The sequence below is a fragment of the Diabrotica virgifera genome, chromosome 5 (assembly GCF_917563875.1).
Source record: "Diabrotica virgifera virgifera chromosome 5, PGI_DIABVI_V3a".
Classification (NCBI taxonomy): domain Eukaryota; kingdom Metazoa; phylum Arthropoda; class Insecta; order Coleoptera; family Chrysomelidae; genus Diabrotica; species Diabrotica virgifera.
In genome coordinates, this window is record NC_065447.1 from 41565690 (window position 1) to 41570956 (window position 5267).

At 31.6% G+C, this 5267-nt stretch overlaps 1 long non-coding RNA gene across 2 annotated transcripts; it reads right to left on the minus strand.

Moving 5' to 3' along the window:
- Positions 1 to 220: 220 nt before the first annotated feature.
- LOC126885708 (uncharacterized) lies at positions 221 to 3461 on the minus strand. Of its 2 annotated transcripts, none has more exons than XR_007698438.1 (3): positions 2502 to 3461; positions 2267 to 2420; positions 221 to 648 (listed from the first exon to the last, which is right to left on the minus strand). It is a non-coding gene; the product is annotated as an uncharacterized LOC126885708 (long non-coding RNA). The 2 variants fall into 2 exon arrangements; XR_007698437.1 differs by having other exon boundaries at positions 2978 to 3454.
- Between the last annotated feature and the right edge of the window lie 1806 nt (positions 3462 to 5267).

Consider the following 5267-nt stretch of genomic DNA (forward strand, 5'->3'; position numbering starts at 1 on the left):
ACATTCACAGTATATTTTTTAGACTGAATGTCTTGTTGGGACATTCCATGAATGTTGGAACATTCCATGAATGTTCTTTGGACATTCACAGTATATTTTTTAGACTAAATGTCTTGTTGGAACATTCCATGAATGTCTACGAACGTTCTTTGAACATTCACAGTATATTTTTTAGACATTCTCTGAAATATATCGTCAGTGCTGTGACAATACTTCCTATATCTTTTTTCATGAGGTTTGCAGGAGACGAAAAACATTTTTTAAGGTCACCTCCTGTTTGCATACGTAAGTTCTGGCTTGTTTTGTAGTAAATAGATAGTTAAATTTACTGCAAAACAAGTCAAAAAATATATGAAAACAGGAGGTGGCCCAAACAAGTTTTTAGTCTATCTTACAAATCTCATGAAAAAACAGATAGGAGGTATTGTCACATCACTGACGATATGTGGCCATACCAAATAATGCATGCTTGATAAATATAAACATTTTTATTGCAAAAAATCTTTTCATACATTTTTTTAATGTAATTTACTGATATTCCTATAAAAAAATGTGTCACATTTGCTTTGTAAACCTTTCTTTTGCCTTTCATAGCCACATATTCCATTTCCTTCCTGGTTTTTTGTAGACCACTTCTCTCAGCTGATTCTAAAAGAAAATAAAATAAATGGTAATTTTTCTATCCTTTACAATTAACAATCAGAAGAAATATTTACAGGTAATAATATGCATATAATAATAATAATAAAATAAATAATAAATTAAATAATATTTAAATAAATAATAAATAATATTTAATAAAGAAAATAATAAAACATTTTGTATTTTGACAACGACGTCCGATGTGGAAGTAGAAACCATAATAAAGTTATTTTTTCAAGTAAATTCTGGCTTATTTCCCCATTAAAATAGTTACAATAATTACAAAAATGCCACAAAGAAATAGCTTTTTCACAAACTAATAAGTATTTTGTTTTATTATATTTATTGTTTTTATTATTTACTTTAACTTAAGATTATAACTTAATTCTTGTTTTCTATTTCTGATGTTTTTATTTATTTGCATTCAACATTAATCTGTTTTCTTGTATAATCTACTTCGCAATAATTATGTGATATATTGGACTTAAAATGAATTCAAAAATTTTTTGTAATTGGGCAACAATGTCAACTTAGATCTCTGATGTAGATAATGAAGAACAACGGTATCTACAGTTGGAAAAATGAAAGAATAGGGCTTTTCATCAATTGTCATTTGTTTCGAGCTTCTGTCATGTGTCACATAATATTAATATATCTATGTCATATGTCTTTGGTTTGTATCTATTATTGTATATACCAATAACGTATGTCGTAGATATATTAATATTATGTGACACATGACAAAAGCTCGAAACAAATGACTGTGAATGAAAAGCCCTATACCCATGAACGATCACATCAATCACTTATGTTGTATTTGCTATCTTTTTCTATTTTAGAACAAATAGAAAATGATATAAAAACATTAAAAATAAAAAACTGGAGAAAAAAAGCATGAAACAGATCAGAGTGGAGAAGAATCCTGGAACAGGCCAAGACCCAGAAAGGGCTGTCGAGCCAATGATGATGATGATCTTTTTCTATAGGTAACAAACGTTTGTGATTTATAGAAAAAGACAGCAAATAGGGCTTTTCATCAACTGTCATTTGTTTCGAGCTTCTGTCATGTGTCACATAATATTAATATATCTACGTCATACGTCTTTGGTTTGTATCATTGGTATATGCCAATAACTTATGACGTAGATATAGTAATATTGTGTGACACATGACAGAAGCTCGAAACAAATGACTGTGAATGAAAAGCCCTATACAAAATAAGTGATTGATGTGATCGTTCATGGTTATAGGGTTTTTCATTCAGTCATTTGTTTTGAGCTTCTGTCATGTGTCACATAATATTAATATATCTACATCATACGTTATTGATATAATCAATGATACAAACCAAAGATGTATGACGTAGATATATTAATATATGTGACACATGACAGAAGCTCGAAACAAATGACAATGAACAAAGCCCTATATTGCTTTTCATCGATTGTCATTTGTTTCGAGCTTCTGTCATATGTTATATAATCTGTGTATAATATTAATACAACACGGATTATACGACATATGACAGTAGCTCGAAACAAATGACTGTAAATGAAAAGCCCTATTCTTTAATTTTTCCAACTGTATATTGTAATTGTATTATTAATTGGGTTAAGCATATTACCTGTGTGATATAAGCTATTGGAACAGCACAGTCTCTCAAACGGTTGAAAGTGAAGTTCTGTCAATATCTTTTTCTAAAAAATGTTTTGAACATACTGCTCTATTAACAAATCTGATCAATACTTCATGCCTTCTTCGCAGGATCTTCTGGAAAGCTAAAAATACAAAATATATGCATTACTGAGCATTATTAACAAATTTTAGTTTTAAATAAAAAATATGATTAATGAACTCACAAAATATTATAAAAAGCAGCTTAGAAATTGTTTATTAGTATAGTCGTTTCCCTAGCCACAACTGGCTAGTGATTTTAGTAGGTAATTTTTTTGTTTTTGGCCATTTTTGCCAAAATTACTAACTATTTAGTTATTTTTTTGCCAATTTTACCAAATTGTCAAAATTATTTACTAAAATCACTAGCCAGTTGTGTCTGAGACTAAGTTTAGCGAACCGACTGTACTATTCATACTGTGTATTCATTAGTTGGTACTATTATAGTGTGTGGTCTACCATCCTGTTTATAAACGCATACATTAGCAAAAACGCAAAAAAAAATTTAATTTTACAAATAATCCGTTTGTTATTATCTCTATTTACTATTTTAATTAGGAATAAGCAAGTTTGTGGCTTATTCGCAATTATTAAAATAATAAATGGATATTTTCTGAAATAGGGGCATGCCTTTGTTTACATATTTGCATAATATACTAACCTTTGAAACATTATTCCTGCAGATTTTTTATCTACATTGCTTCTGCTACTCCAACTGATTTTATGCACTATATTAATAATACTATTAAAGTTATTATAAAAGTATCCGAATTAAAAAATATTCTTAAAAAGCACAAATAAAAACAAACAACGATCACGCACGGCAAGGTGGCCAAGGCAAGATGCATGTCAAGATGGCCGAACCGAAGTCTGAAGTGAGGTCATTGGTCGTTTTTAGTCACGTGATGCCCTCTCTAAGCACCATGCACAAATACATGCGCCGTGAATTTGAAAATGAACAGGAACATTGGTAGTATGTTCACAGAATGTCTTATGGTAACATTCCACGAATAATTTAATCAGATGTTCACCGAATGTTCCCTAAATGTCCAGGACATTCAAATATTGATAGAACTTTGGTAGTACATTCCTGGAATGTTGTGTGTTGTTAGGGATGTTCAAACACGTGCATATATTCAACCAAAAGCTGACGTTTCCTCGACGTTATTGACGTCACTTGGTTGCCTGGGATGCCCTGGTGTAATATCCATGGAGGTATTCACACACATTACATCATGTCCCAAATAAAAAATGAAATTTACATATTTTCTTGTGAAGGTGTAACAATCATCACACAGCCAAATTTGCCCACTGTCGGACATAGGCCTCCTCAAGATGTCTCCACGCTTCTCTGTCCTGCGCAGCTGCAATCCAGTTTGTCGCTATTCTTTTAATGTCGTCCGTCCGTCTGGTAGGTGGTCTTCAACGACTTCGCTTGTCTGCCCTTGGCTGCCACTCTAAAATTTTCTTTGTCCATATGTTGTCCCCAAAGCAGCTTTATCCATTAGGCAATATAGACAAGGCGAAAACGGGAAAAATATTCCCATGAGATTTTTTTGCATAATCACATTCATGAGACATCCCAGAATAAGGTTCAAGAAGTCGCCCACGTGAAAAGTGGTTCAATTTTTTTTAATCAAATTGCAAAAATCAAAATTTTTGGCTCGGACAAATTTTTTTAGGTTTTTTGGACCATTCTGGACAAAAAAGGTCTCTTATAATTTTTCTCTAAAGTTGATCTTTTTCGAGTAATAAGCAATTTAAAATTTGAAAAACGCGAAAATGACCCTTTTTAAGACTTAATAACTCGGTTAAAAATTATTATTATGAAAGTTAGAAAGTGACTAAATCAAAATTGAAAGCCTCCGCTACATGATCCTGAAGAAATATGTGTTATAAATTTATTACTAAGCTGTTATTTTTAATTAATAACAATGGGCGGTTAGATCGTATTGACGCGGCTGTAAATGTGAGTGCAAGTAAGATGCACAATTGGACTGCCGGAATGGCATCTCTCTCGCACTCAGCATTACGGCCGCCTAACACGTGTATGGCGGTCATTATTATTACTTAAAAATAACAGCTTAGTAATAAAACAATGACAAAAATTTCTTCAGGATCTTGTAGGGGGGCATTAAACTTTGATTTAGTCACTTTCTGACTTTCATAATAATAACTTTTAACCAAGTTATTATGTAAGCCTTGAAAATCGCCATTTTTCGTTTTTTTCGATTTTAAATTGCTTATAACTCGAAAACGATCAACTTTAGAGAAAAATTATAAGAGACCTTTTTTATCCAGAATGGTCCAAAAAACCTATAAAAAAATTATCCGGGCCAAAAATATTTATTTTTGCAATTTGATTAAAAAAATTGTTAAAAAAAATTTGGACCACTTTTCACGTGGGCGACTTCTTGAACCTTATTCTGGGATGTCTCACGAATGTGATTATGCAAAAAAATCTCATGGGAATATTTTTCCCAACGAACCCGCCGTTTTCGCCTTGTCTAATATAGGCAGTTGCCTAAGGCGGAAAATTATGAGAGGGCGGCAAAAATACTGTACAAAAAATATTTGTATATAAAAATTAAAATCGAATAACATTTAAGTACATCCATCAATGGAATATAAGCGGGCATTCATTTCTAGAAAACAAATTGCATTTTCTTATTCATCTGAAAAGGACAGAAGTCGTAAATTTAGGGATTATTGGGCCGCCGGCAGCACCGCAAAGACGGTGGGCGAATTGTTCTATAATTTTTATTTAAACGCAATCCTTTTTTAGATATTCGTGGTTGAAAATTTGCCATTTTCATTGAAAAATGTCGCCTTTTCGGACGGTTTTTTGCGAATACCTTAAAAATTATGGATCTAACGAAAAAAACTATATACCTAAAACATTTTTGTAGCTTATGAAAAATTAAAGAGATTCGTTCCTTCATAAGTCTTCT